The sequence below is a fragment of the Cupressus sempervirens genome, chromosome 4 (assembly GCF_028749045.1).
Source record: "Cupressus sempervirens isolate cs-2001-9-10 chromosome 4, ASM2874904v1, whole genome shotgun sequence".
Lineage (NCBI taxonomy): Eukaryota > Viridiplantae > Streptophyta > Pinopsida > Cupressales > Cupressaceae > Cupressus > Cupressus sempervirens.
Window position 1 is genome coordinate 568,198,939 of NC_143121.1, and position 15,564 is coordinate 568,214,502.

Below are 15,564 nucleotides of genomic sequence, written 5' to 3' on the forward strand. Positions count from 1 at the left end.
AATTCCCTTATCTACTATCAACTTGAAAATATAAAAGACTAACCATTAAAAATTTCTAAATTAGCAACATCCTTATAACCCACTCCAATGAAATCAGATTTATTACAATCATAAATGTGTAAATAGTTATGCACATGCCCAAAACAATACTTACCATCTTTTCAAAATCCAATGTACATTCCATCCTCTATAAGGGCTTTTGTAAACAATAGAGAATGAATTATAATTCCTCTTCCATCCCTTCCACCAAGTATGATGTCTTTTTATATGTGAATTAAGTGTATTCTTACATTTTGGCCACCCAAAATTTATTCTAGTGAAGGATTGAACAATTTTTACCAAAAATAAAATATATTAGGAAAAACTAACTAGAATTAAATGATACAAAAGCCAAAAGAAAAAAGAATTTCATCCTTCACAATCCCAAATAGATGGATGTGCAATATATTAAGATTTTCATTTAATAAAATGGTTATAATTAGACTATAAAAATTAAACCAGCATCCTCAACATACATAATTCTTACATGCATCCAACATTCTTTGAATCCTAGACCTTGGATCAGCTCTATGCATGGTTAACTTAGAATCCAATCAATGAAGGACTTCATAAAAACTTTTCTTAAATCATCAATTATTCAAAAATGACCTTCCCTTGGGTCACCAAATAAATAAGGACTCTCACTATCCTAATGTTGTCAACATGATAGCCGCCAACACATTTGTAAGACAATCACTTAAAGTAACCTATCCTTACGTTTCTTCACACCTGATGCATTGAGAAATATTTTAAATTATTATAAGACTCTATTTAGATTATTTATGTGCTCCCCACACATATCATACCCCTCTAATCCATCGAACACAACTCTGGAAACAAAATAATTAAAAACATACTTTCTTGATGTCTACATAGGAATTCATAACTTTCGAACTAGATATTATTTCCTTAATTGCACCATTGAGATTCTTCCAAAAAAAATTATGTTTAATATATTCAAGATTTAGGTCAATCTAACAATTGGTTTCTGACATATGACCCCTGTAATAGATTTCTATTTTTAGATGGCAATTTTTCTACAAAATGACTAGCAACAATTTCTTTTCATGGTTTGTTTGCACCTTTTAGCCTATGCATGATCCCTACAGCTTGCAAGATAATATGGTACATCCTTCCTACTATCTATTGGCCAAAAATCAAGCCATACTACACATACAATATATTTCAAATCTACATTATTGCATCCATGAGTTTCCTGATGAGGATTTGAGCAGTCTTAATACAAAACATGACATCTTTGTGTATAACACACCAAATTGAGGGATTCAAAACCCAAAATAAATGTAATTCATAGTATTATCCTTCCTAAACAATAAAATTTCAAAAAATTAACATTTAATTCACTGTATGCACTTAGAAAAGAAATTGTTATAGAAGGGAATCATGAGATGCAAGAATCAAACACTTTATTATTGCTCAAAAGATGATTGCATATACTTGAAAAAATTCCCCAAAATTTACATGAAAAATATAAATGAATGTTATTAGAGGTTAATAGAAATGCAGCTAAACAAATATTGCAAGAATACAATGATCATAGAAAAATATTGAAAGCAAAGATTATACATCACCATCAATCATTGGTTGGACATCTACATGCATTTTATATTTTAGTCCATTTTTTTTCATTGCGATTATGAATGCTCCTTCCTTTAGTATACTCTGCAACATAAAATTTTTTGTCATTCTACCCATTTGTAAAACATGATCTTAAAAGTAATGTCCATTTATCCAAAATAAAAAATGGATTTCAAGATAAAACAATCTCAAAGCCACTACATGATAAAATAAGTTAATTTCATGTACTATGAAACAATGATTAAAAATCAAACATGCCACACATATATTCAAACTTAAATATTCTAAACCTTTATCATAGTAGGTAAAATTCAACTTCTATGAAGCACCACCAAAAACAAGATCTTTGTGCAATTTTTGTAACTCACCATCAAAAGAAAAATAAACACCAATCACAAAAATCACAAAGCCCTTAGTAGATTCATTGAACAATGTGAAATGAAAAGAATCTTTGTTTCATTCTAAATTTTAAATTCATGAATAAAATAGTAGAAAAACATATGGTTTCAACTTGTCAAAAAAAAAATTAATATTATTCTTCCTAAGTGTTTCCTGAATAACAAAGAGCTGCTAGAATTATATGTACTATTTGTAATAAATGTTAGTTCCTATTGATAAAATATGTCTAAATGTTTTCACACCAAATAATCAAAATATAATCCATAAATTAAAATAGCATAGTTCTATAGGATCACTTATTTTGTAGAACAAATTTTCATTGTGGCAATGTGAATGCCTCCTCTTACAATCTAGAAATAGTAAATTGTATGTTAATTAGTGTTTTCATCCCATATTTCAAAATGTTTACATATTAGTTTCTTACAAATTTCTAACAAGATGATGCATATTGATGAACTAGAGATCATTGCTAAGATTATAAATAAATAAATAAATATTTGCATGGCTAAAAGGTAAAATGTATCAATACATATAATTTCAAATTTTCATTCAATTATTCCTAAGAACATTCAAATATATTAAATTATTCAATGGTAAGGCAACCTATTACAAAGCATCTTGGTAGTTCAACAAACAACTAGCACATAGATTAGTAGTAGTAGGGCTTGTTTTAGGTTTTTTTGCCTACACTTTGCATCGAGTCGACACTATAGAAATGAAGCCTATACTAGAAAATTTTGGAGGATCGATGATGCTTGTTGAAAAATTTTATTTTGACAAGTTCATGAAATATTTATAGTGAATATTTTCTTGTGGTGAAAAAGGCCACCTACATATGAACTTTAATGTGACAATCGACACAATCATAAGTAAGGACATCAAAATTTGCAATGCTCTTGGACCATGCTCTTCATTGAACAAAGAGGCTCCATTAGTAAGTGAGCATGAGATGGGGATTGGAGGTACTTGTGCTATGAAAATGAGTATACTCAATAAAAAAACTTTCCTAGCTTTCCTCTTTAAGGTAAGCAGTTGACAGTCTATCAAAATCCAACTAGCCACTACATTTTTCATCTAATTCATCAAATAATATCTACATGGAAATGGTGAAAGCCATTTGCAAGTAACCACTACTACATGAAGGTGGGTCGATGGAAACTAGTTGCAAGAATTAGGAGCTAGTTTTGACTACAAAGCTACAACAACCATCATGGACTAAGATGCACAAAAATGAGAGTGAGGACATACATGAGATTCTCAAGTGGCTAGGTAGGATGTTGATTCAAATAAATGGTCACTGTATTTAGTATTTCATTTTTAATTAGAAGGAAAGCAACAACAATAAGGATATTATGTTCAAAAAGAAAAATCATAAGAAATGGTGTTTACTTGTAGCATATCAATGGAAGCTAATGGAGTAAAAGAAACCAAGCACTTCATTTTTCTATATCATCACATATTTTAAGATATTAGCCCCTAAAAAATTGATAAATAAATAAATATACTAGTGGACCATATCTAATGCTTGGATACTTACCAATGGTGTGTCACATATGAATCCTTTGAATGAAAAAAAAAAAATGTAAGCATGTTGTGCTATAGAGAATTAATGCAAATAATAAAACTAAATACATGCCTAAATTAATGACTGAATGTGAGCTACAACATCTAGACTTGTTTCTGTGTCAAAGAATACCCTTGAAAATAGTAAATTATAGAAAAGTGTTCCTTGATCAGCAACGCTACTATAATTATCATGACCAGAATCACTACCTATTTAAGCATATAGAAGGTGTTGGAATGGAAAAAAGGCATTCAAGAAGATGAATGTACTAATTGATCAGCATTTGGCAATAAGTAAAGGCTTATTTCTTGCAACTTTTGGTGGTGATTTCATTTTGGTGAATGTTTCAACTATGTGGATGGCTTTAACACATTATTTATTACATATTTGAAGTCCTTTCATGATTGTTTCATGATTGTTTTATCAGTTTCACTATTTACGTTGATTATACTTAAGTATTTAAAGTATTTTTCTTAATAATTTTGGTAATTTTAATAGAAATGAGGTCCATTCCATTAATGAACATTTGGTACTTAGGGAATAGACCCTATCTAACATGTATTATATGCTTCTAACAAGAAAATTATACAAAAGTTGATTTTTGAATAGATATCCCATGGTTTTGGTGAATGAAGGTGCATGGTTTTGGTGGCTACCTTATAGTAGTAGGACACCCACCTTAATAAGATGGAACTTTTATGATTGAAATAATGTTTTATGCTTTAGGGGCTTTTGTATTAAATGAAATCATAGAACTAAATTGATGTGATAAATATTTGATTAGAATCATATTAGCATATTTTAATAGGCCAAAAGGTTTAGTGTTTAAGTTTTGTGGGTACTTCCTTTGTAAAAGTGGGTGTTTGCAGCTTAAAACAAGGCCAATTGTGGTGTAGCAGGAACATTGTCCAAAATAATAGTACCTAATCTTTTTATATGTTATACAAGGCAAAAATGAGTGTCTAGAAATTGAATTTTTTTATGAAGTTTTTTTGAAAAATCTGGAGAAAATGGGCAAAAACAATTATAGCGGGGCTAATTGGGCTATTACGCCTAGAAGGAGGAATTTGGAGTTTGCATGAAAGATAGGTGGTTAAAACCTTGAAATCACTTTAATCACACCTTAATAGGTTGGAGTAGGTGTTGGGAACCATTGGGAGTCATATACAAGTGGTAGATTGAAATTTACCCCTCATATAGCTTTAAGGTACCATACATACAATCAAGGAAAATTAATCATATTTTTCTATTTGATCAATGGTTTGGCCTTAGAGCCTTAAAGCCCCTTAACCTATGCATAAAGTGTTATAAGAGAAAGTGAAAAGTCTAGGAAGAGAGAAAAAGGATGGATTTCACAAAGTGTTTGGGAAAAATCTAGAGAAAATGAGCAAAAACAATTATAGCGGGGCTAATTGGGCTATTACACCTAGAAGGAGGAATTTGGGGTTTGTATGCAAGATAGGTGGCTAGAACCTTGATATTGCATTAATTACACCTTATTAGGTTGGAATAGGTGTTGGGAACCATTGGGAGTCATATACAAGTGGTATATTAAAAATTTTTGTCATATAGCTTTAAGGCGCCATACACACAATCAAGGAAAATTAATCATATTTTACTATTTTATCAATAGTTTTGCCTTAGAGCCTTAAATCACCTAAACCTATGCATAAAGTGTTATGAGAGAAATTGAAAGGTCTAGGAAAATAGACTAAGGATAACTTGCAAAATGTTAGAGAAGGAGTTGGTAAAGTTATTGAAAGAGTTTATGAATAATGGTAAGAAGAAGAAGGGGAAAGTAGAGAGAAAGAGAAGAGAAGAAGAAGTAAGATAAAAAGAAATAGTTAGAATGGAAAAGAGAACAAGATTTGAGAAGTTTGAAAAGAAGACTTGAATAGAATGAAGAAAGGTTAAGACGATGAGAAGATGACAAAGAGAAGACAAGAAGGGATTATGAACTTTGGGAAGTCCAAAGTGAAGAGAGGATAGAAAAGCTAAAGAGAATAGCCATGAGTTGGAATTTGAAGTTGAGTAAGAGATTAGTATGGCCTATTAAAAGGCTAATGGTAGTAGTAGAAGAAATGAATAAGGCTACTAAGGAGGCCTTGATGATAGATAATGATGCAGTCTACCAATAGGTGTTGAAAACCATTGGGAGTCATATAGAAGTGGTAGATTGAAATAGGTGTTGGAAACATACGGGTGTGTAAAGACTTCAAACCTGATTCATTTGAAATCTAGATCAACCCTATAAATTTTCCTGACAATTTCAAGCCTAAGTTAAAAAAACTTTATACATCTATACCAATGCTGGGAACAACAAAAAAAGTGAAAAACAACACTCAAAATTCCAACCACTACTCAATAAAATTCACTTTTCTCCCACATACAGATGAGTTAGAACCTCAAACTAGATTTTTTGAAAATATAGTTCAAATATATTTCCAACCATATAGATTTTAGACCTTAAATAGGTCACATACACATGTGGGAACTCGACATCGATAAGATTTCAATAAAAAAATAGAAATTTTCTTTGTTTCTATAATCCAAACTTGTCCCAAAACCTCTTTTTTGTTGGTCATAAACTTGCATTATGATATAATTTGTATTTAAAAGACTCCTCGACTTCTAAAATTGCTAGAATTTCCTAGTTGTAAAAATCCGCCTTTGTACTATGTGAGCAATATTAAGCTACCATGCATTTCTAATTGTGTGACCCATATAAACACTTATATGGTCCTAATATTTAATTAAAGGAACTAATTACATGCTTATAGGCTAGTTGAAAATTTGATTATGATGGCTTATAGGTTTTCCAAATAATGTAAGTGTCTTACAAAGTAATCCTATATTATAACTAAATGCAATTAAAAGACTAGATGACATGAACACAACATATCAAATATGAATAACATGATCTATCCTAATGCATGATGGACATATGTAAGTTTGGAAATATAATTTAAAAGGAAAACTCTCCATATAGGTGCTCTTGCACCATACACCCTAGGAAAATTTATCTAAATCGACCATCTCCTTCTCTTGGTTATTGGAAGGAGGCTTGAAAAGCATAGGGTATTGGAAGGAGGTTGATAAATAGTTATAGGATATGAAGGTGAAGTTAGGGACATAGAGTCTTATGATTAGATGTGGTCAACAGATACAATTGGCATAAGAGGTGATTTGTGATTATTTAAAGGTTGAGTTGTGTGTTGGGGTTTGAGAGACCTAAGGTAGATAGGTCTAATTTGTGAAGGGTCTTTTGGATGATATCAAGAGATAGGTTGACAAGAAGGGAGTCTATTAATCCAAGATTGACGAATTGGATTAGTGTCTTTGAAGATGATAATTGATGTAAGAAATTGTAACTCCTTGAGGCAATGGGAGATTTTCCCTTATTGGTTAGGACATTTGGTGACAATTTATAGGATGCCTAATATCATAGGAGGATGCTCTACATCATAAATCCAAATAGATAAGATAAGCCACCTAGGATTATGTTAAGATGTTTGTTTGTCGAGACTCATTATTGTCATTTGGTAAGTTGATAATCATTACAACAATACATAGTTTTAGCAAGGTTAGCCATGTTAACTGAATGATAATAAAAAAGACACATCAAGGCTATTTCAAGTGCTACTAATGTGTTAGAATGAATAAAAAATATCTTTTCAAGTCCTTTCAAAATGCCTATAGTTTCACTATACCATTAAATTAGGTGTATATCATGCATTTTGTTAATGAAATTTTAGTGTAGCATGCACCTAGTGCTATATCAAGGTTGGTAACTTAATAGATCAGCCTACCTTTATGTCATATGCTTGAGTGGTGTCTTGAAGACATCCATTTCTTACCACATCATCAAATTAATTTATGCTCCATTATATTCATAATATTTAGCTTTTTATCCTTTATTGAAACATCTATATATTTATGTTCTTCATCATGGAGATTATCATTTATACAATTATGACTTGAGTTCTTAACCTTACACAATTTATTAGCCTAGTAGGTGTAATGACTATATACTCTCTTGGTCTTTCAAATGAAAATTGAAAAAATGTATGATAGAATGGTATTAGTTAAATAAAATAAATTATTAATCCAAATGTTAAACTAAATACTAAAAAATTTCAACCTAAGTCACTTGAAATTTGAAACTGCTACAATAGACCAAACACACCCACTCATCAATAACAAACATGTTACCCTTGAAATAAATCTTTTAAGAAAAACTAAATCAATTTGTTTGGTTTTTTTTTTTGTAGCAATAACTCAACACATTTCTGGAAACATTTACCTATTGTGAGAGCAAGAAGAATATTCTTCTATAAAAGAACATCCCCAACATGATCATTTCCATCATATAAACTTTTAACTTACACACAAATAGTTTTCTTTTAGGAAAAAAAAATCAATTTGTTTAGTTTTTTTTGTAGCAATAACTCAACACAAATTACCTAAGTTTGAAAAAAAGCAGAGATAATTCAATGATGATAAAATAAAATACCAAAAATGATGATAACTTGAGACAAAAAACAACCAATATCACAAAAGAATTGATATAACAATCCACAAAGTAATCATTACATCAAAGTTCAAACACATAGTTTTAAACTATGCCACATACTTATATATATATACGTCTTTGAGCCCAAAGTCTCAAAATAAACTTTCAAATTACCAAACTTTCCTTCTAAAATTGAAAAATCAAAATATGTTAGTTGAAACTAATATTTAGCTATTTAATCTATCTAAAACTTCACTCTTAACCATTTTTAAGCTCCAGCATATAAAAAAAAAACTATATATATATATATATATATATATATATATGTGTGTGTGTGTGTGTGTGTGTGTGTGTGTGTGTGTGTGTGTGTGTGTGTGTGTGTGTGTGTGTGTGTGTGTGTGTGTGTGTGTGTCTTTGAGTCCAAAGTCTCAAAATAAACATTCAAATTACCAAACTTTCCTTCTAAAATTGAAAAATCAAAATACGTTAGTTGAAACTAATATTTAGCTATTTAATCTATCTAAAACTTCACTCTTAACCACTTTTAAGCTCCAGCATATAAAAAAAAATAGTTACCTATTGTAAGAGTAAGAAGAATCTTCTTCTGTAAAAGAACATCCCCAACATGATCATTTCCATCATATAAACTTTTAACTTGAACATAAATAGTTTGTGTTGAAATAGTTCATTAATTAGAATGGATGGAATAATGACATTTGTAGAAGAGATTTAAAAAATTAACTTATATTTGCAATCAACCAATTGCTTATTTACCAAGATCCACACTAAAGGAATAAAAATTTGGAATGGAAAGATATAATCAATGCATCTTTTCAAATTCAATCACAAATAGAACCAAGTATAATTTGTTAGATAATATTTGAGTAAAAATAATTAGGCAAAAAATATTACATTCCTCCAAATTTGAGGCTTGCATGGTCTTATGAAAGCACAGTTGTGCTAAAAAAAACTTCTAATTTAATCTCAATAGACCAACCTAGCCTACATGGTTGTAGATGCCACAACCTTGGTTAGGATTAAAATACTCTTAAAATTGACTTTGAATTCTCTCGAAGAGTCTTTGCCTTTGAAATGAGTTATGGTGCTTTCCTATTCAACAAGCTCCACAAACACCATGACTATGCAAATTTTTTAATGCAATAAGGGTTTCTAACTAAAATAAAGATTAAGGTTCTTAACTAATGGCATTGAAAAAGGGTTGTTGGGAATTTATTAATCTGGACTACCAACAACCTCCTCCTCCTCTTCATCCTCTTACTCGCCTTCCTCCATAGCTCATGTGCATGGTCTCTCAAATTCTTCATCTACGACCAATATTTTGGTGCCCTCTAAACCCACAACTCTAGCATGTCCACCAGAGTGGTGAGGCTTGCAAGTAGCTTAGAAATAATAACATGTCCATTAAGCTTTGATCTGATCAGGCCACTCCAATTTTAATTACCCCATGGCAACATACATTTCTCAGAGCTTCAATTGCATCTTTCATTCCTTGATTTGGCTTTTTTAAGTTGTAAATTTTGAAACTTCAACTTCCCTCGTTTCCTTCATTTCCCTCTCAACCTAAATTTGAGAAATAAAATAATCAACATAAAAGTGTAAAAAGAGTTTAATATCTTTCATTTTATTTAGATATTCTCTTTTAGATCAAACAATTATAAAATATCAAGAGTCTTGTTTTCCTCAAAATAATAATGTCAATGAGTGGGAGCTGTCAATAAATTTAGAAATGTGATTCTATTTTTAAAAATAGACATTTTTTTAATATATTTTAATTTATCATTGTCCTATAATATATTATTTAGGGATTTAAAAGATGTGACTATAGATAGTCTAGACTAGTATAATCAATGACTTCCAAGCTGAAGTTGTATTTGTGACCATTTAATAAAAATGAAAAATCATGAAATAAATTAATATTTACAAAATTAAGAATATAAAATGAAATATTTAATATGATTTTTATTTTAATATTATTTTCTTGTAAAATATTAAAAGGAAATATTTGATAAATTAAAATTTTCTATTTTATATATTCAATCTATTATTAATTTATAAAATTTGATAAATTTAAATATTTATATTTTAAGTTGAATTCATTGTTGAGGGTGTCCTTAAATTTGGCTTTGTTGTAGAGGGCCTCATTGACTTCAAATTCATTATTGAACAATGTGAATTCATTTCCCACTTTGAAAAAAATGGCCATGGAACTATTTTATTTTTTGAGAAATTGTTAGCATGTCTTAGTGCTTTGAATGAAGATCTTGACTCTTTTTCAATAGGCTTAGAGCAACTCAAGGCTATTCAAAGATTGTTGGCAATCAATAAGTTGATCAATCAAGTAGTATGAGATGTATTGAATGGCATGTTTTTAGTAGGAAGTATACCTCTCTACATGGGAATTTTCCATTTGAACATGGAACAAACTCTATCATGGCCTTTTGAGTGGAAAAATAACAATAAAAGTTACAGATAAAGTATCTATAATCATCATTAATGTAGAAACTAGGGTTTTGAATCAAATGGGGCTTCAGATTGAAACCAATTTTTAAATTACAAAACTTTATCATGGGTAGGAATTTTTCATTCCCTTTCTTAAAGAGGATGTAGTGCAATTTTATGTTGAGGAATTGTAAAGGAGTTTTCATATAGTTTGGATCAAGCATTTTAGGAGCATGTGTACTAATTTGTAGGACTTATAAGTGATGTATGATCAAAGGATTCTATTATTTAAAGAACATGCTTTTGCAAAAGGATGCTTAATCTTGTAGAAAGAATTCTTTTATTTTTCTTTCTTTAAGAATTTTTTAAAAATGAAAATGCATTAGAAAAAAAAGTGGTATTCCACTAAGCACATTAACATCCCATATCATTTATCTGTTGCTTCTTTTTATTTCCAGTGTTGATTTCCTTTGAATTGCAAACTCATTTCTCATTATTACTTTTGAGACAATAAGTCATGAACATGTGTAGGAGTTATGAGGCTTAATGTTCTTAGCTATCAAATTCACAACCACTTTCTCATATATGATCATACTAAAAAAATGTCAATTTTTCCCTGCAAATCTTAAGTTTTTAAAATGCTTTAGAGAACTTCACCCCTTGTAACTACAAATATGAACCTATACAATACTAATTAATTATAATTATTTTATGGAAGAGTTATCAACTATAGATACCTTGTATGATCAAGAAAGAAGATTGCTAGATTTAACCTCTAATGATAGACTTCTCTCAACAAAAAAACTAGGTACATCAATAGATCAATCAACACACCAAACAAAAAAAGCATATTTTTTTGAGTAAAATGTTATATAAAATGCACAAGACAAAGGAAGATAGAAAATTAACCATTTTATAAAATAATATTATCTAGAAGTAATTAAGATCACTTGACTCCTTTCATTTCCAAGTGACATTGAATCTCCTAAAATGGTGAATAAAATTTCCCAAGCTATTTAACAAAGTATCGTGTATCCTAGAAAATGAAAAGTGAAACTATGATTAGTATGAGAAAGAGAAGATTCAAGGGCCATGAATGAGATATGGAAAATAAAATCAACCTAATCCATTGATAAATAAACCTTAGATGAAGTGAATGGAGGAAGTACAAATTACTAGTTATTAGTGACAAATTATCTAGTCACTGATTTAGTCATTAATTTGTTAATTTATTTAATAGTTTTTTTTTAGTTGACTAATTGTAAGTGACTAATTATCTAGTCACTTATCTAATCATTTATTTGGTAGTCTATTTAGTCATTTCTATGTGGTTGATCTTGTGATGTTACCTAGTGATCAAATTAGTCACTTATTTAGTCACATATAGCTATAAATTGCAAAGAAATAATAGAATGTGATCATTCTTAGTCACATGACTATAACTTTAAATGTTGAGACTAAAATTTTTAGTCACATAGTCACATATTTTCCAAGATGTACTAGTGGTGGGCTCATTAAACTTCACCAATAGAACAAGGGCCCATAAATTTTGGTCAAACAATGCTTCAATTTCTAGAACATGCTTAATATTGGGAGTTATTAATTTTTGGTTGAGTGTGTGATAATCTCTCAAAAGTTTGGGTGGGATTTAAAAATTTAAAATGAATGGCTATAATGATGGTGACTAACAAAAACTGACAAGAGTTGTGTGGACCGCAATGGAAAGCTAAACAAAGAATGGAAGAATATCCAAAAAATAAATCAAAGAATAGAATAACAACCAAACCAAGAGCATGTTTCCCACACATGACACACTCCATACTCTTTGGAAAACTTTGAAAATCAATTCTTCGGCATGCAACATCTTTTACATCTTGGTCTAATTTTGGGCATTGGCTAATAAGAATCAAGCAATGAAAATCACTTGTTTCACCATCATAACCTAAAATGGCCCAATTGTTTCAACACCATAATAAAAAATGGCACAATTATTTCAACAAAGGAGGAAGACATTTTGGACATTTTCCCCTTCATCGTCCTTGTCCAACAATGTGTTATTGATCTAAATAACATGATCATTTAAACATCAACTCAGATTTTGATATATATATAACTAGTGCATGAGCTGAAGCTAAAGTAGTGAAACACATTCCAGTCATCTCCTTCCAAAATGGATTATCCCAAGTTCTTTCAAAACGAAAAAGCTCCTAAATTCACCACTTCCATTGCTAAAATTTTGGTGGTGCTGTGGATTTTCATCCATAGGAGGCAAAGAAAATGTACATCATCAAAATTTCCATCAGGACCAACCCCCTAGCCTATTGTGGGAAACTTGTTCTAGTTGGGAAGGCTTTACCACCTTAGTCTCGCACATTTTTCTAACAAATATGGACCCATCTTCTCATTAAGATTGGGTTATGTTACCATAATTTTAGTTTCTTCCTCTACCATGGAAAAAGTAATATTGAAAACCTAGAATTCAATCTTTGCTAATCAACCAAAAATAGCTACAAGAAAGTACTATGCCTACAACTATGAGGACATGGCTTTCACATATTATGGAGTTTAATGGAGGTAGATGAAGAAGTTGTGCATGGTAGAGTTGTTTAGTGTGAAGAGAGTGGAGTATTTCACACCCATTCTAAAGGAGGAGCTAACTTATGGTCTATGTTTTCTGTGGAAGGCAAGTCAGTGTGGGGAATGAGCTATTAATTTGAGGGAGATTGTTGTGCTCATTATAGAGGTGCACATGTGGAGAATCCTTTCTGGCATGTCATCTAATGAGTACCAATTGAATGAGAGAAAGAAGTAGATCAAAGAGTTAACTTTTGAGTTGTCACACTTGGTGGGAAGTCTCAACATTGGGGAGTTTATTCCATGGTTTGACTAGGTTGATTTGGGAGGAGTAAAGAGGGCCATGTAAAGGGGACAAAAATCTTTTGACAAAGTTTCTTCCAAAATATAAGAGGACCATAAGGAGAGGAGGAAAAAGTATTCATTAATTCTTGACAAGAAGAATAAAGAGGATGTCATTGATGCCCTCTTGGAGATGTAGGCAAATGACTCCATCACTATTAGTACTGAACACATCAAGGCCATGGTTTTTGTATGATACAACTACCCTAATACTATATAATTTCTCTACTCATTCATTGCTCACTAGTTCTTGTTGATTCTAATCTTTCATATGGCGCTTTGTAAGATTTCCTTGTTCCTACTAATATAGCTTCTCACCTCATTCATTAAGCCCTAACTAGTTATTATTGGTTCTCATCTTTAGTATGGTCCTTAGAACTTTTGTAAATTTATGCATTTGAATGGTTGTGTTTACAAGATCTTTTTGTGGGTGGACTGGATACATCAGCCACTACATTAGGATAGGTGATGAGCTTAATAATTGGAAACCCTCATGTGGTGAAGAAAGTGTAGGAGTAAATTGATGTCATTGTAGGAAGAGAGATTACAGTATAATGTAGTGATCTTGAAAGCATGGAATATCTTGGGTGTGTGGTTAAAGAGACATTGAGGTTGTACCCAATAGTGCCTTAATTTGTTCCCCATGAGTCAACACAAGATTCCACTATTGAGGGCTACTTTATTCCTAAGAGAAGTAGGATTATCATCAATGCTTAGGCTTTGACAAGAGATCCCATTGTGTTGAAAGACCCACTAGAATTCAAGCCAAAAAGATTCATTAGTAAAGATTTTGACTTTCTAAAAGACAAGGAGTTTTTTGATATGCTTCCTTTTGGAGTAGGACGTAGAGGATGTCTTGGAGCTACCATGGCCTTCACCACTATTAGCCTTACCATCGCTCACTTCATGCACTATTTTGACTAGCATCTAGATAGAGAGTTAGACATGACTAAAAAATTTGGTATCACCATGCCCAAAAAACATGATCTTCTCACCTTTCCTACCTTAAGGTTGTCCACTTGGCCTTGATTTAGTCTTCACTTCCTTTGGTATAGAATATGGTATTGTATTTAGTATAATGAGTGTAAGGGAAATAATCTATTTCTATGTAAAACTCCTACTTTTAGTAAACATATGTTAGAACAATAGTCTATTTCAACATGAAAATAATTATGTAGAAACCTAGTGTTATTGTAGTAGTTATGTATAGATATCACTAAAATGTTTATATATATATCTAAAACTTCTTGCTTTGAGTCATCTGTCAATTATTTTAAATTTTCTATTTTATCAATCACATTTGAAGTGCAATATATTAGATAATCATGTCTATTTAATGCATATTATAATGTTATAGTTTATGATTGTTATACTACTTATGGTGGATGTTAGTATATCAAAAAAGTATCTTTAGTACTCTCTATGTGTATATATACATACATTATATGTGGCACATGTGTGTATTATAATCTATATTCCTTTCTTTGAGTCATCTATCCATTATCTAAAAATTTCAATTCTAATCATTTGCATTTCAAGTGAAACATGCCAAATAAACTTGAATATAATAATTTTATGATTCAATCAATCCATATATAAAATAGTTTTGATTATTTTAAAAATATGTTTCTATATTTATAACTAATCTATAGTCAATTAATAAATAGTTAAAATTTTCTCATTAAATTTGATAGTTTATAATTCCAATAAATAGTTATTTTAATCATAAATCTTTATTTTATGAATAAAATAATCAATGAACTTACAGATTAGTCATGTTAGATCATGAAATAGTACTATAAGAGTTAGAAGTAAATCCTCTATGCAAAGTGCACATGCTCAGCTTTTGTTTCCATTCTTATTTTAGGGCATGTTTGTTTTGAGGCTCATTTATTTGACTCTAGGCCCAATAGATAAGGCAATTTGGTCTATGTAAGAAAAATTCTAAGGTTCTTTCTTGGTAGGTAAAGATCTATCTAAGTTTCCATAATGATGATATATCCACTATTCCCAAACCAAGACCACATAAGGATTTCCTTCACCAATGACACCAAGCAGAACTTTGACATGCATT

At 30.5% G+C, this 15,564-nt stretch overlaps 1 pseudogene; it reads left to right on the top strand.

Annotated features, from left to right (window-relative positions):
• Nucleotides 1-12,744: 12,744 nt before the first annotated feature.
• On the top strand, nt 12,745-14,519 carry LOC149562471 (cytochrome P450 750A1 pseudogene; annotated as a pseudogene).
• The last annotated feature ends 1,045 nt before the right edge of the window (nt 14,520-15,564 follow it).